The 27,362-nt window shown below is 41.6% G+C and overlaps 1 protein-coding gene and 1 long non-coding RNA gene across 6 annotated transcripts in view; one reads left to right on the top strand and one right to left on the bottom strand.

The window, feature by feature from the left end:
* Positions 1-7: 7 nt before the first annotated feature.
* LOC131895222 (uncharacterized) lies at positions 8-11,424 on the bottom strand. Of its 4 annotated transcripts, none has more exons than XR_009375126.1 (4): positions 11,189-11,424; positions 10,611-10,662; positions 1,904-2,016; positions 8-156 (listed from the first exon to the last, which is right to left on the bottom strand). It is a non-coding gene; the product is annotated as an uncharacterized LOC131895222 (long non-coding RNA). The 4 variants fall into 4 exon arrangements; XR_009375127.1 differs by having other exon boundaries at positions 11,280-11,424; XR_009375125.1 differs by lacking the exon at positions 10,611-10,662.
* Positions 11,425-11,823: 399 nt separating this feature from the next.
* The window catches only part of Cep83 (centrosomal protein 83), a 112,239-nt gene continuing 96,700 nt past the window's right edge, over positions 11,824-27,362 (top strand). For both annotated transcript variants that reach the window (XM_059245203.1, XM_059245204.1), the window contains exon 1: positions 11,824-11,970. The gene's annotated coding sequence lies outside the window, so the exon portion shown is untranslated. The remainder of the gene's footprint in view (positions 11,971-27,362) is intronic.

The following is a 27,362-nucleotide window of genomic DNA, read 5'->3' as shown; positions in this document are numbered from 1 at the left end:
AAGTGCCTTCTGAGGTCAAAAGAAGAAAAATCTTGTAACTCAATCAGAAATGTGAACACTGGTGCAGGGTGGAAAGTTCCCTCGTCTTGTTTGCCAGGCTGGAACTGAACTCCTGAATTTTAATCTCCCCAAATTGCTTATTCTGTATCCAGCATCCTGGTTGAGAGGAAAAAAAAAGAGAAAAGAGAAAAACATCAAAACAGTCACCTTGGCATATACAAATTATTTCTGCCTTATTTGTGTGTGTGTGTGTGTGTGTGTGTGTGAGAGAGAGAGAGAGAGAGAGAGAGAGAGAGAGAGAGAGAGAGAGAGAGAACAAATAATTAGCCAACAGTCTTCCAAGTGGTCTATCTTGGGGATTCATCACAGCCTTTAAGCTACAAGCTATAACTTCCTGGATTGCTCCCCACCAATGGCTGAGCATAGCACTATCTGTTCAAAACTGCGACCTCTTAAGTTATATTCCTGCACTTTGAACTGTCTGTATTGACATGGCCAAGGCTTTCTTGGAGCTGTACTATAGGATCTACACCAGTCTGAAGGCTCTCCTGCTCAACTTCTTTCTCCCTTGTATTTTAAACCCCATTTCCTTTAACCAATACTGTGCATGCCTAATTCTTTTTTTTTTTTTTTTTTTTTTTTGTGCCTAATTCTATCTTGCTACTTCTCTCAGAACTCAGACTCAGTTCTGTACTACAGGATGTCTGATATTCCTGGAGTCTCCTAAAATGCTATAGCATCAGTCCCCAATCTTGAAGCAACACCTAATTTATAAAACACTTTTTTTTCCAGGTGGAAGGTTTATTATTAAAGGGAACAAGGCAGGGGTGGGGGGAAAAGGAGGTGAGCATTACCTTTGGCAAAAGGGAGGAAAGAGAGAGAGTGAAGAGGGAGGAGTTTTTTCTTTTTTCTTTTTTAATGCTGAATGCTGTTTATTGAAGGAGGGAAGAGGTCTTAAATACAGGCTTACAGCACAATGGGAGAACCCCGGAGGGCAGAAGTTCGCTACTGATGTTTTACAATCTTGCATCTAAGCTGTTAATGCCCATTATGCAGGATACACAAACAAGGAACTTACTTTAAGCATTCAGGAGGGTGGAACCTGGCAGGGAATTAGCATAGGGAGGATATCAAGGTCAAGGTCAGCAAGCAAGGCAACAGTTACCCAAAATGGGGGCCAGGACCCTACAGGTCCCCCTTTTACTAAAAAATGAGCTTCTGACCTAGGTTGTGTGGGAAGTCAGCAGGTCACCTTACCTGTCATGGAGACACCTGCCCAGGCCACACAGGTGCTCTGTCTTAGGTTGGTGAGTGCCCCCCACGGCATTACCCATCTCTGAATACTCATTATCATACAGGCTCAATCGTGTGTGAGTTGCAGAGTTAACTACTGCCAAAGATCTCAAAGTGGCACTGGGCTTGCAATCTGTGTGTTCGACACAGAAAAGACCAACAGAGGTCCTATCCCACCCATAGCCATTGGCAACTAAGCCATTCCCTTCCTTAACGAGCCTTACTGCAAATTGGAGTCCTTGTAAGATGGCATCCCAAAAGCAAATGGAACTTGAAAAACACTTCTTTTGAGAACAACTCAGAGTGTGATTATTAAGATTATGAAATTTTAGAGTTGGAAGAAGTCTTATAGATTAAAAAAATGAGAGAAGCTTGATCACATCCTTGTTCTTTATTCTCTCAGTTCTTTTTTCTATTCTATTTCTAGTTTCTTCTAGCCTAATTCTTGATCCTCAATTGAAATGAACAACTTTATATAATAGGTTGTAAGTATCAAAGAGGCTGTACAGCTTCAGAATTTAGAGAAAAAAAGTCAGAAAGCAATCATCTTCATGGTAAAGTAGGAAAAATCAGTATATAGTGGATGGAGACATTTATATAAATAACCTACCCTTTGAACTCTGAATAATGTTTTGTGGTCACGGTGCTTTCCAAGTTTAGTCTCAGGAAGATGCTCTATGAAAATGGAGGTGCTGTGAAATAACCAATAGTAGATAGCATCATCTACAAAAGAGCAAAGAACTTTGGCTTACAGTTGTTTGATAGGTATACAAAAGTGATTTTTTAAATCATGGTAAACACAACTTTATCTACTCTTTCAAAGAACTCATTATTTGGAGTATGTCTCTTCACGGAGGACATTACTCTCCAAGGGGACAAAAATTTGGTTTGGGACAAGCCGTTTAGATATTGCCACAATATTTGGTCCTCCAAGGAGCCACAGTACAGAAACAGATATTCAGTCTATTTTTGTTTTAGGTTTTCATGGTCACATGGTGTGTAAAATAGGGGTGTGTGTCAGGGGTAAAAATGCCTCTGAGCATTAATTATGAAAACAGAGAAATCTGGTCTAGAGGAGAAAAAGGGAAAAAGGAGAGAAGATGAATGAGAACCTGAGGGAAAGCATAATTATTAAAGAGAATGAGGGAAAGAGAAGCTAACAGATGAAGGGAAAATGTGTGTAGACTTTAAGACAAACATCCTCTCATTTTCCACTGAGCTATAGAAAACAGAACTTTTCCCCCTTGACATTCCACAATACACGCTATTCCTCATAGATTATTTCTGTCCCTGGCAACAAATTATTAAATGTGAAAAGTAATATTATGATGCCTGCTCTCTGTTGAAAGAATTCTTATATCCCACACCATTCTGTGTTTTGCTCAACTACTCCAAATGTCTTTACTTTTTCTTATTTAAAATTTAAACATAAAAGATTTCCTTATTAGGTTTCTCAAGTCCCATTATTTAATGAATTAGTAATGTGAACTTTGATTGATAATACAAAAGCCTTTAATTTTATAGCATTTACCCCCATTGATCTGCCATAGTAGACTAGTTCATTTATTATTGTTTGGGCACTTTTTTTCCTGCAATTTGAATGTATTCCTCAATGTTTAGTGTTGTCCATCTGGGATTGGTTCCCAGATGCTTTATGCATAAGAAAACTTACAGATGCTCAAGCACTTTTTATAAAATGTATTTGTCTATAACATATGTATATTCTCCTGTATCCTTTAAAATTAGGCCATATATGTGTATGTGCATATATATACATATGTATATAATCTTTGGCTTTTTGAGACAGGGTTTTCTGTGTAGCCCTGGCTGTGCTGGAACTTGCTCTGTAGGCCAAGCTGGCCTTGAACTCAGAGATCTGTCTGCCTCTGCCTCCCAAGTGCTAGTATTAAAGGTGTGCACCACCACCCACTGGCTCTAAACCTATACTACTTATTGTTATAGTTTGGATCTTTCATTTGGGAAACAGTGGCTTCCCAGGGTGGTACCATGAGGAGATAGTAGAGCCTTTCCAGGGTGGGGTCTACTGGGAGGTCTTCATTATGGGGAGCGTGTCCTGAAGGGGACAGCGGAACTCCAGCCACCACTTCTTATGTCTCTCACTTCTCACCCATGAACCTGAGCAGTTCTGTTCAACTATGTCAGTGCTTCTAACCTTCCTAACGCCTCACAACCCTTACTACAGCTCCTCATGTTGTGGCGACCCCCAACCAAAAATTATTTCCGTTGTTACTTCATAACTGTCATTTTGCTGCTGTTATCAATCATAATGCAAATATCTGTGTTTTCCAAAGGTCTTAGGTGACCCCCGTGAAAGGGTTGTTTGAATTCTAAAAGGGTCGCAACCTACAGTGCTATGGACAATTGATGGATAAATAAAGCTGATTGGCCAGTAGCCAGATAGAAAGTATAGGCGGGACAAGGAGAGAGGAGAATTCTGGAAAGTAGAAGGCTGAGGCAGAGAGATGCTGCCAGCTGCCATGATGAGAAGCAGATGTTAAGATACCAGTAAGCCACGAGTTCCATGGCAACTTATAGATTAGTAGAAATGAGTTAATTTAAGATATAAGAACAGTTAGCAAGAAGCCTGCCACGGGCATACAGTTTATAAGTAATATAAGTCTCTGTGTGTTTACTTGGTTGGTTCTGAGTGGCTGCAGAAGTGGTGGGTGAGAGAGATTTGTCCTGACCGTGGGCCAGGCAGGACTGGAGAAAACTCCAGCTACATCACAGGTTGAGAACCAATGAATGATGAGTTTCTTGCCGTGGTGTGTTGCCTCATTAGCAGCCCTAAAACAGCAGGCCAAGTGATTATGCACAACAATCCCCCAAACTGGAAGCCACAATAAACTCCTTCTAAATTGATCACCTCAAGTTTTTGTTATAAGCTGACACACATATAATGCATACTACAATATAAATACTAAGTAATTAAGGAATGACAAACATTTTGGATGTATTCAGTACAGTTCACAATTTTTTCCAGTTTTTAGATTCAGGGTTACTCTATGTAGCTCTGGACATCCTGGAACTTGCTCTGTAGAGTAGGCTGGCCTCATACTCAGGGCCTTTAACTCAGCCTGTATCTGTCTCCTATGCTTGGGATTAAAGACATGTTCCACCACACCTGGCCTTGATTATTTTTCAGTATCAAAAGATCAGTGGTTGGTATGACTGTGTTTATCATGTTCACCCCGTGTAGTGGTATTTTTTTTTAATGAAAAGGTATACAAATAGGTTCAATTTAAATTAAGTTAGCGCATATAAATGGGTTTCGTTACAGCATTTTCATGTATTTGTCTGTGCCATTATACTTCATTTATACCTACCTCTCTCTGTCTGTCCATTCTCCTACTCCCCTTTTAAAATTCACAAGTGTGTGTGTGTGTGTGTGTGTGTGTGTGTGTGTGTGTAAGAACATGGTGTGCATGCACGGCACACATGCAAAGGTCAGAGGCCAACTGTCCAGTCTGTCCTCTCCTTCCACTTTCAGATGGGTGCTAGGGATCAGACTCAGGGCTCGTGTGGCAAGTGCTTCTACTGGTGAAGCCATCTTGCCTGCCTTCTACTTCCCTCTGGCTGCTCTCCTTCCTCGTCTTTTCAGATGGATATTTCCATCTCACAGAATCCATGGACATCAACCTGCTGGTCCTGAGGGCTGACTTGTGCTCCACTTTCCTCTGAGAGTGGGAACACTAAGCATTTTCCTAACGACTGGTCAAATTACTCGGGTATCTTGATATCAGGAAGGGGGTAGCCTTCTTAGCAGTCATTAGTATTTCAGCAAACTGAAAGGAATAATTTCTATTAATACTTTTAAATATATAAACTTTTGTGGCATAGTTAGTATAGAATAAAATGTACTTATCTTAGATATTCAGTTTGTGAGTTTTGACAAGTGTATTGTAACTATCACTTGAGACAAAATATCGAACTGCTTAATCATTAAGATCCTTTAGACTCTTTTCCTACCATGTTTCTGTGTCTTAAAATCACCTTGAAATTTATAAAACTTCTCTTTTTCTTGGATTCCATATGAATAGAACCAAATATTTGTGAGATTTATCCCTCTTATTGGGTGTATAGACAAGTATGTTCCTTTTATTGCTGACTTGTAGTCTAGTGTGTGAGTGTATAATTTCATATTTTAACTATGTTCCTGTGATAGTTAAGTGATTACTTTCTGTTATTGTGAATAAGGCTGTCCTAAACATGTAGTTTTATTGTGAACTTGAATTTCAGTTCAGTCAAGTAACTGAGATTAATGGCTCATGCATAGGCTAGATTGATGTTTAAAGAAAATGTGAAACAGTTTTCTAATGTATGTTTCACTAACACCAGCTATGTGTGAGTTCCAGCTGCTGGGTATCTTCACTGACATTTGGGCTATTCAAGACTGACTTTAGCTCCTCAGTATGTGAAATGGAATCTACTATACTTTAAATCTGCATTTCTTGTGACTAAAGATTATTGAACATTCTTTGTTTTGTCAAGATACTCATAAAATTTATCCCTTAATCATTTAAAATTTTAGATTATTTACTCATTTTTCATTTTTTGAGACAGGGTCCCATATAGTCCAGGTTGTTTTCAAAATTTCTACATAGCATAGGATGATTCTGAACTCCTGATCTTCCTGCTCCCACCTCTTCTGTTCTGACTCCAGGAGTGTTTCACTGTGCTTGGCCCCTTAATCATTTTAAAATGTATGATTCAGAAGTGTGGAATGTATTCATAATGTTGCACTATAACCCATCTCCAAAACTTTTTTCCATCCTGAACAACTGATACTTTGTACTCATTAATCAGTAACTTCTGATTTCTACCTTCCCCAGAGTTGGCAACTATTATTCTGTGATTTAACTAAGTAACTCTTAAGTGGAAACATTGTATCCGTTCTGAGTGGTTATGTTCTATTGTATGAATAGCTACCATCTTCGGTCCACCCATGTTGTAGCATAGGTCAGAATGTCCTTTATAAGAGTAAACAGTATTTTATTGTATGAATATACCATGTTTCACTTACTCATCCATGAACAGACAATGTGATTGTTTCCATGTTTTAGCTGTTTTGAACAGTTTTGCTACAAACATGGCTCTTTGAGATTCTGCTTTCAACTGTTTTGGGTATACACTACAAGTGGAATACTAGATTATTTCATAATTCCATTTAAAATTTTTTAGGAACTGTCACCCTGTTTTCCAGAGCGCTCTTACAACCCCACCAACAATTCACAAGAGTTTCAATTTCTCCACATCCTCACCAATATTTGTTATTTCCTGGTTGTTTATTAGGTGCTGATAGTAGTCATTCTAATGAGTGTGCAACGGCAATTCATTTTGATCTACACTTGATTCATGGTACTGAGCATCTTTTAATGTGCTTATTGGCCACCACTGGGGGAATGCCTATTGGAGTGTTTTATGTCCCTCTTGCCCCTTTTTTCAGAATGGGTCTCATTATGCAGCCCAGGCTGGCCTCAAGCTCACATTCCTGCCTCCACCATTATCACTTGCAGCTTTTTTGTTTTGTTTTGTGCTGGGACTACAGGGATACACCTGTTTATGGTGTCCTGGGGATCCAACCCAGGGCTTTGTGCATGCTAGGCAAAACTCCACCAATTAGGCTTCACCCCTAGTTCCAACACTCAGTTTTTATGTTTATTTTCTAATTTTTCAAGTCTTTGTGTATGTGTGTATGCCTATGTGTGCTCAGGTACCTGAGGCGGCTACCAGAGGGCATAGGATTCTCTGGAGTTGGAATTACAGGCAGTTGTTAGCTGTCTGATGTGGATGGTGGGAACTGAACACTGGTCCTCTACAAGAGCACTGAGCCATTTCTTCAGCCTTCCAGCCTTTTAACTGCATTGTTTTTGAGTTTTAGTGCTCTACATATCTGGGTATCTTATCAGATACATGATTTACAAATATTTTTCTCCTAACCTATGAATCAATTTTTAACCATTGATGGTGTCTTTTATGCATGTGCATATGAGTGTGCAGGTACGCATGTATGTATGCATGTTTGTGTAGGCCAGAAGACAACCTTGGGTGTTTGTGTGCCAGTACTATACTGTTTTTGTTCCTATGGCTCTGTAATATGATTTGAAATCAGATACTGTTCTTTCTATAGCATTTCCCCCCTTCAGGATTGCTTTGACTATCTGGGGTCTTTCATATGACCATATGAAGTTTTGGATTTTTTTCCTCCCCTATTTCTGCAAAGAATGTGTTTGCATTCTTTGATTTCATTGAACCTGTAGACTACTTTCCTAATATTAGTTCTGATGACCCATAAAATAGGTTTTTACTTTGTCTTTTAGGGTTTTCAACTTGTCCACTATTTGAAAGTTTTATTTTAGAAGTTCTTACCTCCTTGGTTAAGTTTATGACTAGGCTGTTTTGTTTTTGATGTAACTCTCTCTTCATTTTCTTATTCTCTGTAGCACAAAAGGTTTGGATTTTGATGAGGTGACTTTTTTCTTTCATGGTTTACACTTTTGTGTCACATCAAGAAAATGCTATCTGATTCAAGATCATGAAGATTTCTGGTTATGTGTTTTTCCCTAAGCATTTTATAGTTTTAGATATTACATCTCAGTCCTTGGTTCATCTGAAAACACTTGTAACTGGAGTGAGGTAGATTCCCAACTTCCTTCCATATGTGGCTGTCTAGTTTTCCCAGTCCATTTATCCTTTTTCCTATTGAATTATCAACACTTTTACAGAAAACCAACTCACAAATATACATTTCTGAACTCAATTATGTCTCACTTATGTATACAATTTAGATTTATGACAGTACTCTCTTTTGTGTGTGTGCATGTAGTACATGCATGTTTGTGCATGTATGCCTGCCTGTGCCCACCTGTGGAAAATAGAGGTCTATGTTAGGTGTCTTCCTCTATCAATTTCCATCTTATTTTTTAAGGGGGTCTCTTACTAAAGCTGGGGGCTGCTGTTTAGCTAGACTAGCTGGCCTGTGAGCCCTTGGGTTACAAATGTGTGCTGCTGTGCCTTGTTTTTACGTGGATGTTAGGGATCTGAATTGAGGTCTCCATGCCTGTGCAACAGAAGCATTTTACCATAGATCCATCTTCCCAGAACTGTCTTCTTATAGCTTTGTAACAAGTCCTGAAACCAAGAGCCGAGTTTCTAATCTATAGACACTTTCTTTTTGCTTAATTCCATTGATTAAGGTCTCCTGGGTCCTTCACAAGTGTGAAAATTTATTTTTTCTCTTTTTTTTCTTTTTGAGATAGGCTCTTGCTATGGTCTTGAACTCACAGGCTGAAGGTACATCACTGTACCTTGCTTTCCTAAGTAGCTGATACCACAGGTGTGTGCCACCTCACCTGATATAGAAACTTTTGTGTTAATGCTATGCATGATTTTAGTGGAAGCAGATTTTCTATTTCCCCATTAAGTTTTCAAAATATGATAACCAATCTACTCGAGGAAGTTCCCTTCTGTTCTCAGCTTGCTGAGACTTTCTAATGTTAATGAGTTTTGATTTTTGTAAAATATTTTTTTCTGTGTCTATTGGGACTATGGCTTTGTTTTATTCCTGTTCCATTAATGTTATAAATCCCTGCCCCATATTAAATTTCATCCTCTTTGGTCATGGTATCTAATTTTCTATATTGTAAATTTTAATTTGATAATATTTTGAGAATTAAAAAGTCTGTATTTATGGAGAATATTGGTCTGTGATTATAAATGTTCTTGACAAATTTTGGTACTAAGATTATGCTGAACTCATGAAACTGGAGAGTATTTCTCACTGTTTTGTTTTCTGAAACAGGATAGGATTGGAACTCTCCCTAAAATGTTTGATGAAATTCACTAGTACAGCTACATGGGCCTGGAGTTCCTTTTGTCAGAAGGTTTTTGATTATAAATTGTTCTAGACTGAGTTACTTAAATGTTTTATTCCTTTTGTGTCAGCTCCTGTCTTGCCTCCTCCCCTTCCTTCCCTTGGGTCGCACACAGGCTAGCAAGTGTTCTGTCACCGAGCTCTATCCGCAGCCTCATGGCAGCTTGGGAAATCTATTACTAGCATAAGCAACCCAGGTATCTCTCTAAAAGCTACATAATTCTATTAGTACTGGGACTGTAATAGTGTGCAAATTTACAAATACAAAAGCAAATGACAGATAAGAAAATGTGTAATATATAGCAGAAAGATGTATACATGTTCAGAAGGAGCAAAAAGAATCCAGTGGTAGAGGGAATTCCAGGATAGTGTGATAAATACTATGAGGGGCACAGAGAACACAGCAGGGGGTGTTAGTCCAGGAAGAATAGTAAGAATCAAGACACGCAAATGGTATGTTAGCTTGCAGATCTACAGGTAAGTTAATCAAATCTACGGCAAATGAACCCCTAGCAAACAAAACCATCCTAGACCCAGGTCCCAAAGTCACATAATTGTGAGGGCCTGCAGTCAACTGGTTCTCCTTTCCCTGGTACATCTTTAATTAAAAATAAAACATGACTTCACTTTCATAAAACAATACATTTATGAATTAAAAATCCCAAACAGGGTTAAAACATCCAAAAGATAGAAATCACTCTCACATTCTTTTAGATTTTTGTACTCATATATATCAACATACATGTATTTATATTCTGTACATTGTGATCTGTATTTTGATTTTATGCTTGGGCAAATACAACCCAGATTCCATGGGCATCTGTAACGGAATGTTTTAATGGGTCAAGAGTATTCTATTGTATGCACAAACCTCTCAATTTTAATTATTTAGGTGTTGAAATTTATACTTGATTTTCTAAGAGCTGTACATTGGTATTATTTTTCTTCTTGCAAATGATACAAATGTACTTTTCTATGGCTATTTTCAATTTTATGGGTCTATTACAGTCTTTGTTATTTCTTGTAGTTTACTTCATACTTGGAAACAAGCCTTTCTAACTAACCTCGGGGTTATCAACATATTTACCTTTGGTTTTCTACTTAACAATATTTTTAGTTATGTGTGACTCCATGTGGGTACGTGCACATGAGTGCAGGCGCTCACAGAGGCCAAAGGTGTCAGATTCTCCTGCAGCTGTAGTTACAGGCAGATGTGAGAAGCAGGACCTGGGTTCTGGGAACAGTTGGAAAAGCAGGAAGCGCTCTAAACCACTGAGCTATCTCGGCACCATAGAGATTTTCTCCTATTTTTAATGGTTTCATCTTTTTCTTTAAGTGTTCCTCTAAGCATTTACTCTGGTGTGAGAGCTCAAGCTTTTCTTCAATTGCTAATCATTTCTCCTGTCATCTTTCCCTCACTTACCAGTGATTCTTTAACGGATGCTTTCACTGGTTACTACTGTTGACTTCAGGATCTGGGAAAACCGTAAAACATAATTGAATCCTCCGAACTCGGGGTTAAGATACTCTATAAACATGCTGCAGCACTTGATGTAGCAGTGTTCGGTAAATTGCTACGGTCAATGTCACATACACACACACACACACACACAGGATGTCTGGTTTCTCTGTTCTGATCGTGAATGTGTCTCCCACGTATCTCCTTGATATAACCCACACCTAACAGTCTACTTCGGATGGCTCTCCATTTCAACAAAAAATGCGACCGTTCAGTTGCCATTCTACTCGAGAGGCCGGGTACGAGCAAACATAAGCTATGCTTCCCGATGCCCTCTCGACGCACGACGCCTGCTTCTCCCATGGCCTACCCTGAAACCCTGAGAGCCTAGCTCATCATCTCAGCCTTTCCGTTGCTAATACTGTCAAAGCTGGCACCGCGTGTCAACTTTAGCTTACAGCCCGAAAGGCCAGGGGCTCACGCTGTGACTCCCTCCGAGGAGGCGAGCCTCCAGGATGAAACGGGGGGCAGGAGATCCTGACCTGACTGTCCTGGTGGCGAGCTGGGGGCGACTCGGCAGAAAAGGAAAATGTGAACCAGAGTGGCACTAGGGCAGACAGTCCCTCAACCCACCGGTGAGACCGGCTCCACGACGCGAGTGTCCGGGGCGCGACCTGCCGTCGCCCCGAGCTCGCGGGCTTTTTGGACGCGGCTCACAGGGACGTCCCAGAGCGGCGTTGCCACTTTGTCCACCTTTGCAGCAGCCGCAGCAGCAGCCGCAGCCGCAGCCGCAGCAGCAGCAGCCGCAGCCTCTGCGGCCCTGGCAACCGTCGCCGGCGTCCCTGCCCCAACGGCTCCGGCCCGGGCGGCGCGCGGCGCTGATGACGTGGCGCGGGGGGGGGGCGGGACTTCCTGCCCGCGCGCCGCTGCGCCAGCTCCGGACGCGGTCGGCTCGGCGGTGCCGAGTGGCGGGGCTGCGGGGCTGAGGGGGCGGCGTGTCTGCCGAGGAGGCCGGGCCGCGGAGGAGGAGCCGGGCTTGCCGCCGCCGCCGCCGCCGCCCTCTCGGCCCTTCGAGTTTCCCGGGCTAGCTCCTCAGCTCTCCCCAGGCTTGGGCGCCCTCGCCGACCGCCCGGCCCGGCTCGCCGGCTCCTCTGCAGCCCGCGCGCGGCGCGAAACCCCAGCGGTGGCACCGGACCCCTCGGCCCCAATGCCTGGGCGAGCAGAACGGAGTGGGTGGCGGTGGTCGGAGCTGTGCCGGGGTCCCCCGGGGGGCGAGCGCGGCCGTGTTCCTTTGGGCAGGCTGCAAGGACGGTGTATGAGTTTGGTAAGTGACTTCTCTCTTTTTTGGGGGGGCATGCTGGGCGTGCAGGTTGGAACCCTGCAGCCCTCCTCCTCCATTCCCGCCCTTGAACCCCGGTTTGGCTTCCTGGTAAAGCAGTGGAAGCGCGCGTGTTGGGAAGGCAGGCCAGTGAGATGAGTTCTGATTGCAGTTTTTGGAAGCACGAGAAACTCCTCGCCGGCCCTCTTTGGTGCACTGCGGCATGGTAGCCTGCCGAGTAATTGGCTTAATGGGAAGCACCTCCCCGGTTTAATTTGTGGTGGAAAAGCTAGGCTGTCATCTCCCTTGTCCTTTAAGACAGCTGTGGCAGTGATGTTTGCTGAGGTAAGGTCTGAAATATGCTTCAGCGTGTTCTGTGCTTGATACTTGGATGCTGCTGGGGTCAGGTCTGAAATATGTGAAGTGTGTTTTGGGCTTGATAACTTTGGCAAATCCTTAGTCCAGTTTCTGACTATAATGAAAGGACACGTGGCCTTTATCTAGTGTTTTGAGTCTTTGGTCACCTTCTAATTACCAAGCCACTTCCTCCTCAAAGATGTCTAGGATAAGGACAAATTTGTTCCGAACTTTTTAATATGTGACGAATTCGTAATACCTTCAGACTCTTAGTATAAAGTACTCAACTGAGGTCTAAAGAACTGAGGAGGTATAAACGCTGTGCTTCTGTTACCAAGCAACATCACCGTAAACAAGTCTAATTTCAATTAGAACACAATTAAATGTGGCCTAGTAATCTGAGTTCAGAGTTCTCTACATTTATGCTTTTAGCCTATAGGTGGTTATATTTCTCATCTTTTATATTCAGAATTGATTTCCAACCACGTTGATTAGAATTAGTAGAATGCTTTAATTTTTCTGTGTCACACATGACTTCTTGGAGACTTGCCAATGGATTTGAGTTGTTCTTCGGTTGTTACTTATTCCAGAGTTTGCTGGATATTTCTCTTTGAGTATTTCTTTTCTAATGAGATAAAGTATGCAGGCTGTATTTAGTAATAGTCTCAAATAACAAGATGATAGCAATTTAGAGTTGCATACAATATTTGGAGATTGCAAAACACAAGTTTTTAAGCCCTAGTGTTGCAGTTGTTGAACTCTCCACCTGTTGAACCCTTAATGATATAACTTGTATGGTAAATTAAGTTTCCTATTTACTTTTTTAAGTGGTCTGTTTGGTGGGGAAGCAGTAAGACTGGGTCTAGCTTTGTAGCCTAGGCCTACTTTGAGTTGGCAATTTCTCTTCCTCAGCCTCCTGAGCTCTGGGGCTGGGTGATGATGAGGACATAACTGCTGTAAGGTACGGTTGAGGAGGAGAGTTTATTGTAGCTCTGAGGGAGAGAACAGAACAGCCAGAGGCGTCAAGAAGGGTCCAGACTGAACATGGCCCACAGAACAGACCGGGCCATGAGAGGAGAGAGAGGGGGAGAGCAAAAGAGGAAAGAGGTTCAGGAGGAGTCTAGAGCAGAACCAAGAGCCAAGAGAGCCAGTAGACAGAATGGCCAAGGTTCTGTCGGGAAGAGAAGCTGGGGAAGAGAAGCGAAGGTCAAGAGCTGGAGAGGTTTAGGGGAGGGGCTGGGGTATGCCAGCCCCATGACTCTGTACCAGGTACTTGTGAGTAGGAACTGAGGGAGCCTAGAGGCTGGCGTAGACCTTGATAGCTAATTGTACAAACATGAGTTAATGGAACAGCCACATGCCTGGCCTCTTTTGCCAGAGATAAGATTGACTCCTTTTAGCAAGGAGGAACTATCTTAGTCCCCTAGGGAGTGCTGGCTTTTCTCTAAATACCAGACTTTGGGAAAAGGAATTTCTTGGGACCTAACAGGCCTGAATGACTGGCTTAAATGATCTTTTTGCTGTTGTTTGTTTCTACCTTTTTTTTTTTTTCTTTGTTGTTGTTTTAAATTGAAGCAGGGTCTTATACTTTAACTCAGACTTCAAACACCTGGCAAATCCTTGTTGCTCAGCCTCCCCAGTGTTCGGACTGCATGTATGAGCCACCGTGCCCGTAAACTGATAGATGATGTCCTTAAATTCAAACTATTAGTGTGGTAGTTTGAATGTAATTGACCCCCATAAGCCTATAGAGAGTGGCACTGTTAGGAGGCGTGATCTTGTTGGAGGAAATGTGTGACTGTGGGGATGGGCTTTGAGGTCTCCTTTGCTCAAGCTTTGCTCAGGGTGACATTCAGGCTACTTCCTATTGCCTGCAAGATGTAGGACTGTTCAGCTACTTCTCCAGCACCATGTCTGCTTGGGTACCTCCAGGTTTGCTTGCACACTGCTACATGCACATCCCACTATGATGATTATGGACTGAACCTCTTAACTGCAAGCAAGCCACCTCAATTAAATGTTTTCCTTTATAAGAGTTGCTGTGGTCATGGTGTCTGTTCACAGAAATAGAAACCCTAATTAAGACAATTAGCAATAGGAATTGGAACATCAGGATTATACACCCTTAATACAATCTGTGTAGATTTCATTTTAGTTGTCATTTCCTGTGTCCTTCAAATGCTGATGTTGAAGTAATGAGCCATTGAGGAATTGGGCAAGATAGAGAAAAAAAAATCAAGAATGATTCATATTGTGTGATGTATACCTTAGTAATTGGAAATCAGCATATATTGGGGAATGTTCTAATTCAAGAATTGTAGAACGAATTCTTAAGAGAAAGATTAGTGATTTGTCATATGTAATGTATTAGGCTCAATATGTACTTTTCTTACATTGTTTTAACACTGTATACTTCTGGGAATGTGTGTTCATAGTTGTATAAGAATAGCCTGCCAACTGTATTCTTTCAGAATATATTCACCTCTTCCTGTGTGTATATGCACATGTGTGTAGAGGCCAGATAAGTGTGTCTGATTCACTAGTGCTGGAGATATTGGCAGTTGTGAGCCCAGCTAATGCAGGTGCTAAGGTCCTCTGCAAGAGCAGCAGAAGCTTTCTTTCACTGCTGGGCCATTTCTCCGGTCCCTCCCCACCACAACTGACTTCTTAAGATGACATCTTCAAAATTGACGTCTCTCCTTGGCTTTCCAGGTTCATAACCATTATGGCAAAAGTGCCTTTGTCCAAATTGTTTTTCTACCACTACCCTTTAAACCTGCTTTCTCATTCCTGTGTCAATCTTAATTTCTTTCTACCTTGTCCCAATTTCTTCCTGTAAAAAAATGTAAACGATACCTTCCTGATAAGGTTGAGTTTCACCCTGACATTTGAAATTCTATAGTGTGCATTTGTGAATCCTGTCTCTTGGAAACTTAGACTTTATGATCTGTTTTCTTTCTTCTTGACTAGATTAACCTCTTTCATGGGCATATCCTTTGTTCTTTTCTAAACAGAGGTCATTGAAGGAATGTTTCCTGAGTGACAAATGTTCATTTGTACCCCCACCCTTCCTATAGTCTAACAGAAGTCAGAACATGGTTGGGAAATGTAGGAAGGGAGCCATGAACCACAAGAATGGAGATGAAAGAATGGGGATCCCTGGAATCAGAAGGAAGATTTTGTTCCTAGAAAGTGTGAATGAATATTTGAGAATCTCCCATGACATTAGCATCACTGAGAACTCCCTCAAGGATTCCGGCTCTGCTCCCATGTGAGGGCTTGGTGAGTTTGGTCAGTTTCCTGGTTCCACTTTAGAAGAGCCTCGGTTTTAAAATACAAGCCCTCAGTCTCCCTCCCTCCCTTCCTTCCTCCCTCCCTTCCTTCCTCCCTCTTTCGTCCCCATGTTCTTGCCATTTCATTTCACTCCTTTCCATCCTACTTTTTACGCACTCAACATTTAATTTATGAAACCGTGGCAGTATTTTAATCTGCTTCTCATAACTTTGCAGCCCTCTGAAGTTCATTACATGTCTGTTTCTGTCAGGACTGAACTCTCTGGATAACGGAAGATCACTGACTGTCAGTCTAGTACGGTTGCTTTTGTATCTGAGCACTATTCTAGGAGGAGAGACGTCAAGGAAGCTAGAAAGTGCCCACTTGTTGCTTCCTGTATGTTATTTCTAAAGAATTAAAATTTAGAGCGAGGAGGAACCTAAAGTCTGATCTCTTCTTTTTGGAAAATAATTCATTCTCAAAGTATGTCTTTAACATTTAGGTAATTTTAATAAGCTTGTCATAAATCCCATGTCTGATGTTTATAGCAAAGAGTGGCTATAGGTGAAGGTATAAAAAGGTAAAGTTGAGTATTGGAATGGTTTTATAAATCTTGGCTTAAGTTTTAAGTGAGCTTGCCAGCCCAGCTTCTGAGTTGTTGCCCAGTAACAGGGTTGCAGTAGAACATAGCAACCACTGAAAACTATAGGGATTTTCAGGCTGCACACCTAGCTCCAGTGCTCACTTTTATATTTCTCATCGACATCACATTTTATTTTAAAGCCGATACAGTGTTAAAGAGCTTACACTATGTGACTTTGAGTGTATTTTTCAGAGTGCTGACATAATTTCTGGTGTGTTTTTTCTCACAGAGATGCATTATAAATGTTTTTGAATAATAGTGTATATAAAAGATACCTGAAAAGACTGGATCAACCAAAAACCTGTAGAAAAGTCATTAAGTAATTAATATCAGCCTTCTCTGCAGCTTGGATATATTGCTAGCTATAACTGGAGTGAAGTTGAATTGTACTTTTCTTCTGACTTCAGGAGCTGCATGGAAACCTTAGACCAGTAAACATCATTTCCTAGCTCTGTGATTGTGTGAGAAGAGAAGCAGAGATTTAGGAGATCAGCCTGAGTGAGTGTGCTGCTTAGTTGGTTTGTTAACTTGACAAAAGCTGGAGTCATCCTGAAGGAGGGAAGTAGGCAAGCCCCTTAGGACATTTTCTTGATTAGTGATTGATTGGGTGGCCCAGCCTACTGTGGGCGGTGCTACTCCTGGGCAGGTGGTCCTGGAATGTGTAAGAAAGCAAGCTGAGCAAGCCAGGAGAAGCAAGCAGCGTTCTTCCATGGTCTCTGCTTCCGTTCCTGTCTTGGGTTTTTGCCCCAGCTTCCTCAGTGATGGACTGTTGTTACCTAGAAGTATAAACTGAAATAAACCAGCTGGTATGGTGGCTCCCCATTTACTCCCAGCATAGGGGGCAGAGGCAGGTGGATCTCTATGAGTTTGAGGCCAGCCAGAGATCTATCTAGATAGTAAGGCTGTCTGAGAAAACAACAAAACAAAGAAACAAACTCTTTGTCTCCCAAGTTATTTTGGCCAGTGTTTCTTCACAGCAATGGAAAACAAACTAAAATAGTCACTTAACTTTTCTTAGTCTGTTTTCTCATTTGAAAAAAAATAAGTCTTTGAAGACTTCCTTCAGTAATAGCCTCAAGTCTTGGCTTGCAGGCGCTTCAAAAGACAAAACCCACAATTCACTGCATTTCCCATCAGGTCCAGTCAGGGGCCAGCATATTTCCTTCCTACATACCTCCCACCCACATATGATCAAGCTCATCCAGTGTAGTTAGGTCAAACAAACTTGTTTAGGGGAGTGAAAACATGTGGCTTGTTATCACCCATAAGCAGTAGCCTCTGGCATTTCAGGAAGTATTGGTCTTTGGGCAAGGGGCTTACGGGTTAGAGGCATTTTTGTTTCACGAATCTCTTTGGCACCGTGATTAAAACTTAAAACATTGACTCTCACACCTGCACTATTCTAGACAGTGGAGAAATGGAGAGTAAGACTGTGCTGTCGTAATTACCTTGCTGTCTACCATCTTAAGCACCATATTGTCTGCTGGGGAAATGAAGAAACTTGTGGTTTAACACAGTAAATGTGTTAAGGATAAATGTGAATATATTTGGGGACATGTAGGAAGGACACCTGACCTAGATTTACAAGTAAAACACACTGTAATTTAAGTATAGTTTAAGGGTGAATACAGACACATTCAACTTATACTGGAGGGGGTTAAGTCAGGCAATAGGATGGAGGAGAAGTTTCTGGGAGAGAGAGGGAATCAGGAGTCATTAGCAATAATTGGTAGTAAAGATCCTGGATATAAAGGATAGGGAAAATGTGTGGGATCAGAAAAGGCTAAACACATGCATGCAGAATGTAGATGGAGACAGTAGTGAGGAGAACTGGGGTAAGATCTCGGAGGCCAAAGTGTGCATATCACATATCTTCACTGATTGACACTGTAGCACTGTCTGTAAACCTGTCTCTGGAAAGTTGGCCTCTGTAAAGATCTGAGCTTGCTAATGAAGACAATTAAGCCTTGGGTTAGCAGTAAAACAGAGGGAAGAGTTTGGGACCAGAAGTCAAGGACTAAAATGTTGGGTATGTAAACTTTACTAACTACTTAGCTTTTCAGATCAGTTAATTTTTTTTTTCATTACTGTTTTTATGTGGAAAATGATACTTTCCTGAACAGTAGTTTGGTATCAAAGAAGGCAAGCTGTAATGCCTGACTCGGTCATAGTGGACATTATTTTATCCATTCTAATGTTAGAAATTCTCGTGAGATCTGTACCCTTCTATTTCTCCCCTTCCATACTCCTAATCTTAATTTTTTTCAGAGTGATCAGGGGTTGGAGAGATGACTTGGCAGTTTAGAGAATGTCTTGCTCTTGCAGAGGACCTGGTTTGATTCCCAGCACCCACATGGTGGTTCACAACCATTCTTTTGTTACTCCATTCCAGGGATCTGATGCCCTCTTCTGACTATCAGGAGCACTGAGCATGCACATGGTATATTGAAGCATGTTCTTAATTAGTCTTAAAAATAAAAGTCTGGAGTCAGATATCGAGGGTGAAAGCTGAAAGACCAGAGAAACAGAGCAGCCAGCCACTTCTCACCTCTTCTAAATCTCAGACTGAACGTCAGGGGTCCTGTCTCTATGCATCCTCAAACTACATGGGCTGAGATCCTGTCTCCGCCTCCCTAGTGCTGGGATTAAGGTGTGAGCCATCACTGCCTGGTCTCTATAGTTAACTAGTGGCTAGCTCTGCCTTCTGATCTCCAGGCAAGCTTTGATTGTCAGAACACAAACAAAATATCATAAAACAGTATATAGATACATACATCTTACATAGAATAAAATATATAAATTTAATAAAGAATTGATCAGAATTCCTGCCTTTTCTACGTGGATGTCATTCCATATTTTCTATAATGAACGTGTTGAGTGTCCCTTTTTAAAAATTATGTGTTACTAAATATATATAAAATATTATATATTGTAAAAATTCTTTATATATTCTGGACATTAAAAAATTAGAGATGATTTTTGTGGCATATTTTTTTCTAGTGTGTTTTGATGTGCAAAGTTCTTAATGAAGTCTACTTGATTTCTGTGTGTTCATGTGTTCTATTCTTTGTTATTATATATAAGGTTTTTTTTAATCCAATCCTAGGTTATCAGGGTTTTCTGTGTGGTTTTTCTTTTCTCTCTTTCATTTACATCTGGGATCTATATTGAAATAACTCTGTGTGTGTGTGTGTGTGTGTGTGTGTGTGTGTGTGTGTGTGTGTGTGTATGATTAGGTTTTTCTTTTTTAATGTGGCTGTCATATTTCCTAGCTGTAGCAAATATCTTAACAGGTCTTATTAATAAAAACAAACCTGAAACCAGGTATCGGGGTGAACACTGGAAGATCAGAGAAGCAGAACAAGCCACAGCTTCCTCACCTCGCCAATTCCTCAGCTGATCCTGTTTCCTCAGACTGGAAGCCTCTGAGTTCTCATCCAAATGGATCTCAGCTGAACTGCTGCTAAAAGCTGAAAAGCTTAACCAGGCTAGTTTCTGGTTCTCAGGCCTTACATACCTTTCTGCTTTCTGCCATCACTTCTTGGGATTAAAGGCGTGTGTCACCATATCTGGCTGTTTCCAGTGTGGCCTTGAACTCAATCTCTGCCTCCAGAAGGCTAGGATTAAAGGTGTGAGTGCCACCATTTTCTGGCCTCTCTATATAGTGGCTGTTCTGTTCTCTGACCCCAGGTAAGTTTATTAGGGTGCATAATATTTTGGGGAACACAATATTACCACACCTAGCATCATTTGTTCAGAGACTCTTCTTTTTCTTTAAGTTGTTTGGATGTCTTTGTAAAAGTATCAGTTGGAAATAGAGCCAACCCTGTTAGTGGGGATGTGGGTGAGCCCCAAAGCTGTGAGCATGGGAGAACTATCCCCATTGCTCATCTGTCTTGTGGCCGAATGGGTGGGGGAAAGGCCCTTCCCCCCATCTACACCTGAGGCAGGTGTGAGAACTGGCCCTGAGATCACAAGAGCAGGAGAACTGTCCCTGCCCCTCGACCAGCTGCATCACTCAAGAGAGCAGGCCCTACACCTGGGCAACAAAAATAGAGCCAACCCTGTTTGTGGAGGTGTGGTTGATCCAGCCCCGAAGTTGTAAGTGTGGGAGAGCTGTCCCCACTACTTATCTGTCATGTGGTGTGGGTGGGGGAGAGATGCTCCCCTTACCCACCGTCCCTTACTGTGAGATGACCCTCTCCCTTGCCAGCTGCAATGTTGGGGAGAGTGGCCCCTGTACCTCTCCTGGGCAACACCCTGGAGCTGGCCCTGATGGTGTAGGTGGGGGAAGGGTGTCCCTGAGGGCCTGAAAGGAGAGCTAGCCCCGCCCCTCACTCATTGCTGCAAGGGTGAATTAGCCAGGTAGTGCTGGAGAGCTCACCCTGGTGGTGAGGACAGGGCAGAACTGGAAGGCTGACCTGCATAACCCTGCAGCTGCCCAGGCCCAGACCCAAGGTTATGACTTGGCCTGCCCCAACATCCACTTCATCTGTGATCTGCTGGAGCATGTGAAGGGGCCAGTCCTGCATACCCAAAGCTGCAGGATCTCACCACCACCACCACCGGATATCCAGGAGGAGCCCTAGTGAGGGCCCAGAATTAATAGGGTAGTAGAAACCAGAGGCCTCGAACCAGACCAATGACTGTTTGCAAGCTCGAGCTTGGTCTCTCTGTCTGACATCGTGGTGAGAGCAGAGAGCCTGGAGCCCAGGTGGGGTAGGGTTTTTAACATAGCAGAGGTTGTGGGGAAGAGAATTCCCGGGTTCAGGACCCTGATTGGCAGACATTTGTTTAGGGATATCTTGGTAAAAAGGGAAAATTGTTGCTGGAGAATTTCTCTCCAGCTCCCGCCACCGAGTCCCGCAAGTCCCAGAGCCCACTTATAAAATAAACACACAAACTCTTACATTATTTAAACTGCTTGGCCATTAGCGTAGGCCTGTCATTGTCTAGCTCTTACTCTTATATTTAGCCCATTTCTATTAATCTTTACTTTGCCACATGGCTCATGGCTTACTGGTACCTTACATCTTCCTTGTCCTGATGGCGGCTCGCAGTGTCTCCCTCACCCAGCTTCCTGTTCTCTCAATTCTCCTCTCTGTTAGTCCCGCCTATACTTCCTGCCTAGCCAATGGCCAATCAGTGATTTATTTACTGACCAATCAGCAACACACTTGACATACAGACCATCCCACAGCAGAAAATAGGTGTGCACTAGGCTCAGGGACATCTGGCGATCATATCTAATCTTTTCTAAAGGTTGGAATGTCAGATACTTTCTTTTAGATGCTGGCCCACCCCTGGGTGGGTCCTGGGTGGTGTCAGCTTATGGCTTTTCCTGGATCCAGGTTTTGCCTGTCATGGCAGCTGTTTGGTCAAACTGTTTGGGGGCCTGCCCCCACATAGTCAGCGCTCTTAACCGCCAAGCCATCTCTCCAGTTCCTCCCATATTTCTTATTGTAGTGAGCTACTTACTTTGCGGTGCTCAGATGGCATACTTTTTATGATTTCAAACTTCTCTGAGGGGGCAGTGATTTTATGTTATGCATGTCTGTGCATGTAGGTTGGAGGTTGATGTGTGGTGTCTTCCTAATAGCTCTCTACCATGTTTTTTAAGACAGCATGTTTTACTGAACATGGAGTTTACTAATGTGGCTAGACTGGCCGACGAACAAGTTCCAGGGATCCTCCTCCTCTGCTTGGGATGACAGATGTTCATCATTGTGTCTGGCTTTTTATGTGGGTGCTGGGGATCTGAACTCAGGTCTTACATGCTTACATGACAAGCACTTTACTGATTGAACTATCTCCCTAGCCCAGACTGTTCCCTACCTTAAACTAGTTTTGTGATTCAGTATATGGTACATCCTCGAAAACGTTCCTGTGTGTTCACTAAGGGAGTATATTGAGCTAAGTATGGTAACACACACCTGTAGTCCCAGCACTTAGGAAACTGAGGCAAGAGGATCTCGATAAGACCACCCTGGGCTATTGAATGAGTTCTGGAAGACCACCCTGGGCTATGTGATGAGTTCTAGAAGACCACCCTGGGCTATAGAATGAGTTCTAGAAGAGCACTCTGGGCTATAGAATGAGTTCTAGAAGAGCACCCTGGGTTGTATAATGAGTTCTGGAAGACCACCCTGGGCTGTATAATGAGTTCTGGAAGACCACCCTGGGCTATTGAATGAGTTCTGGAAGACCACCCTGGGCTATTGAATGAGTTCTGGAAGACCACCCTGGGCTATTGAATGAGTTCTAGAAGACCACCCTGGGCTATAGAATGAGTTCTAGAAGAGCACCCTGGGCTATAGAATGAGTTCTAGAAGAGCACCCTGGGCTATAGAATGAGTTCTAGAAGAGCACCCTGGGCTATAGAATGAGTTCTAGAAGACCATCTTGGGCTATAGAATGAGTTCTACAAGAGCACCTTAGGCTATTGAATGAGTTCTAGAAGACCACCCTGGGCTATTGAATGAGTTCTGGAAGACCACCCTGGGCTATTGAATGAGTTCTGGAAGAACACCCTGGGCTATTGAATGAGTTCTGGAAGACCATCCTGGGCTATTGAATGAGTTCTGGAAGAACACCCTGGGCTATTGAATGAGTTCTAGGCTATGCTGGATTAAGTAGTGAGATCCTGTCTTAAACAAATTATTTGTATATTTTGTAGTCTTCGGGTGGAATGTTCTGTCAGTTAATAATCATGGTGTTTAGTAAGGTCAGTCACCTCCTATAGTCTTAAATATTTTTCACCTTATTTGTCATTCGTTGCAGTCTTCTCTTTTTAATTGTCTTCCCCTCCTTGTATGTTGGAGTTCTGTTAGACACAAACACTTGTCATGGTGTACTAATCCTTTTGTCATTATTAAATATGATTGGTATGGAACATAATTAGTATTAATAATTTTTTTTGTCTTCTGTTTTGTCCTCTATTGCTCTTCTAGCTTTCTTATGATTGCTATTTTATGTACCTTAAATTTTTTTTGTCCCGTTTCTTTTAACCCGTTTATGTCTTTGAATCAAAGAAATATTTTGTAAGGAATATATAATTGGAGAAAAACTGAACCAGCGTAGCATCCTCTGTCCTTGGAATGGAGTTACAGTTGTTGATATTGTAGATTTATGCTATTTTTTTCAAGTTTTCTATTTGTCTTTTTTTTCCTTTCAATAACTGTTGTGGCATATTTTGATCGCACTGTGATACTCCAGACTGTTGATAAAGTTTATCTTAAATCAGGGGGAAGAGCCAGCAACTACCTGACTGGAATTAGCCATAGAGAAGCAAGCAGTTTGGATAGAGAAGACACACAGGAAGGAAAGGACAGGAACTAGAGTTTGAGTTTCCTTTTGGTTTTGGGACGAGGAAAGAGACGTGCAAGGTCACCTGGTTGCTACTCAACTTCTCTGAGCTAGCAGGTTTTCACCCCAGCCTCTGACTCCTGAGTGTCATTGATAAATAGAATGATAGAGACTTAAATTAAAATTACATATCTCAGCTCCTGGTGGGGCATTGACTGTGGGTCTGTGCGGCCACAAACAATAATTAAAATATCAGTAGATTCATATGCAGCTGCTTAGCTGACAGAAAAACATCACATAACTTTGAAATGTTGTTTAGTGTACCTTTTAAATTCTGTTTTGTTTTTACTATATTTATATAATGGGTTTTCTAGAAATTACAATATGCTTTTTAATCTCTAGCTGTCTCTTTCAGAATAATACTAAATTCTGTTAAATTCCAGAACTTCCCTCCAATATAGCTCTTTTTCCTTTCCTTTTTTGATACTATTATTATCACATACACATATATTACAGTTATGCATATTATAAGCCCAATAATGTGGTATTATAGTCATTTCTTTATGTAGTTTAATGTCTTTAAATGAAACGACACTTTTTACTACTGAACCTAGCCCTATTTATTATTAAGCTTGGTTTTTTGTGTCTGTATAGCTTTGTGTTCAAAAAAGAATCAGCATGCTGTGTTCAAACTGACCCATGCATGGACATGTGCATCACAAAGGTGAATTTAAATGCAGGCTGTTTTCAAGTCTGTCCTGGCTTTACTTTTCACTAGTATTCTTGTTTGTCTGTGTGTGCAGCTCCTTTAGATAGTGCTGGTGGCCTGTGCCTGCTTGGGTATTTGGTCTACATGTTTGCAGTTTTTTTTTTTTTTCTGTCTGGGCTAGTGGACAATTTAATCAAGTCCCTACAGTTCTCTTAATTTCTAGACCTGTGTGAAGTCCCTGGTTGTTTCTTTGCTTGTCCGAAAGAGACCCCTAATCTGAGGCTATGGGAGCTACTGTTGCTCTCTGCTTGACAAAGAGATCTCCACTTGACAATTGACAGTGTACCAGAAAACAGATCTCCTTCAGATAATGCTGAAGTTGTTTTCACTGTTACACTCTGTTGAGTTCCTTCACTGACCTGTGAGGAGATGGGAACAACCAATGGTAAGGATACTGTGGACTCAGGTTATTCACATCCATACCAGTTGTTTTCATGGTCGAGCACCCGGACTGTGTTGTAAGCCTTTCATTAGGTTCCAGAGCACTGAAATGCAGGGTGTTGGCTCTTTTGTGAAAAGGATTTGTAGCTTTATTCCATTATGTTGGAAGTAGGAAAGCTGTATGACTTATGACTGAAATTCTTCTCTTCTCTGGAGGATAAAACGTATTTTGTACTTTTTAAATTACTCATAATTCTTTGTATAATATTAGATATTTATTAGTCACTTCAAATATACTCACTGAATTAGTTTCTTGATTTTTCTCACATATCAATTGATTTGTGTTTCTTAGATTTGTTTCTTTGGTAATTTTTTTAAAAAATTAAAATATGGTTCCATCATCTTCCCCTTCTCTTCCCCTCTTCCAATCCCTCCTGTGTACCCACCCGCTCCTTGCTCCTCTTGAAATCATGATCTCTTTTTCTTTGTTATTGTTACATATGGTTCTTGGATTTTTATATAAATACAATGATATTTATCCTATTTTTATCTGAGTATGTCTTCACTCCATAATTATTGTAACATTTATGCATTCCTTATTGTTTCCTGAGTGATATTCTGTTACATAAATAATGCCACAATTTGTTTATTTTTCATCTTGTGATGGATTTGTGTTTAAGTCTCAGAGCTGTTATGAGTAAGTGGTAAATTTTTTGTAGAGACTCATGCTTTCATTTTTTTGTTTTCTTATAACTTTTTATTTATTCTTTGTGTCTTTCACATCATGCATCATATTTGCCCTCTGCCCTTGCAGCCCCCCACCCCCTGAATAAAATTTAAGAGAGAAAAGGGAAAAAAAAAAATCTCGTCATGGAAGCTGCAGTGTGACACAGTGAGTCATGCAGTAGACCCTTTTGTCCACTCATCTTTACTTGCAAGTGTTCATTGCAGAGAGTCATTGGTCTGGTTGGAGGCCTCTGGTTTCTGCTACACCAGCGATGCTGGGCCCCCGCTGGGACTCCTCTTGGTTATCCTGCTGTTGCCCTGTGTCCTGGAGATCCTGCAGCTATGCTTTCATTTCGTAAGTGTGAATATCTATAAATGTATCATTGGCAGGAGAACATGGTAAGTATAGGGTATGTGTGTGCATGGGTACACGTGTTGTGGGTACCAGAGGTCAACTTCTCTCATTCCTTAAGGAGCTTTTTTTTTTTTTTTTTTTTCTTCGAGACAGGGTTTCTCTGTGTAGCTTTTGGAGCCTGTCCTGGATCTCGCTCTGTAGACCAGGCTGGCCTTGAACTCACAGAGATCCGCCTGCCTCTGCCTCCCAAGTGCTGGGGTTAAAGGCGTGTGCCACCACTGCCCAGCTAATTTTTAAATTTTTAAAGACAGTTTCTCTCATTAGTCTGGTGTTGATGCAAGATTATGTTTTGGTGTTATAGATCAGAAATCTTCATGTTCATTTGAGTCTGTACGAACCCCAGGTACACATGGCTTGATGTTCTTTTTAATTTTTGTATATAAAAAGGTTATTCCATTACTGTTTGTCAAAAAGACTAACTTTAAAAAAAGATGTGCTTTAAGTGTTTTCTCTGCATGTACGTATGTGCACCATGTGTGCGCCTGTTGCCTGTGGGGGTCAGAAGAGGGTGTCAGATCCCCTGGCACAGGAGTTACAGTGTAAGCTACCATGTGGATACTGGGAATTGAGCTGGGGTCCTCTGGAAGAGCAGTCAGTGCTTTTAACTGCCCCTCCCATACGACTTTTTCAGGACAACCTGCTGAGATTTTGAATGTTATTACATTGAAATTTGTAGAAGTCACTATCTGAACAGTATTGAGTTTTATGGCACATCTTGGTATTATAACATGCTTCTATTATAGTTCTTTTTTTCCATTATAAACAAGACAAGAACATAAATACTATGAAGTCAGGAAACTAATTTTGCCCTTCATTACTTCCAGGCATTTAGGGTGCGCTTAATGGAACAATGAAGAATATAATTTGTATCACATTAATTTCTTGGGATTAATTTCTAACTATGGAAGTTCTAGGTCAAATGATATATTCATTTTAGAAAGCTTTTGATTAATCAGGCTGCCCTCAGAATTTTTAAAAAAATTAACACAGTTTTTAAAATAAGTGTGTGTGTGTGTTTGCATGTGTGTGGGTACACATGCATACACTTACCTGTGCACATGTGGACACCTGAAGTTATCATTAGGTGTCAGTTGCTTTCCACTTAGTTTTTGAGGCAGGGTCTCAATAGCAAGCCATAGCAAGTCTGGCAGTGGTAGCACACGCCCTTAATCCCAATCATATGACAGGCAGATCTCTGTGTGTTCAAGGACACCACCAGCATGGAGACACACGCCTTTAATCTCAATACCAACCATAGAGACCTGGAGGTCTGTATAGACAGGCAGTGACGAGGAGGTCATGTGGTTGGGTTTACAACCAATGAGAAGGCAGAACAGAAAGTCAATAAAAAGACAGGCACACAGGAAGTAGCTCTCTTTCTCAGGGGAAGGACGGCAGCGGCAGCGAGGGGTAAGAAGGCAGTCTTGGTCTCAGCTCTTAGCTACTGCTCTCTGATCTCTGGGCTTTTAACTCTGCATTTGGCTCTGTGTTTCTTATTTAATAAGACCGTTCAGAATTACATCTACAAG

This window comes from Peromyscus eremicus, chromosome 18 (assembly GCF_949786415.1).
Source record: "Peromyscus eremicus chromosome 18, PerEre_H2_v1, whole genome shotgun sequence".
Taxonomy (NCBI): domain Eukaryota; kingdom Metazoa; phylum Chordata; class Mammalia; order Rodentia; family Cricetidae; genus Peromyscus; species Peromyscus eremicus.
Note: the sequence above shows the minus strand (reverse complement) of the source record. Positions and strands in the feature narration are given on the sequence as shown.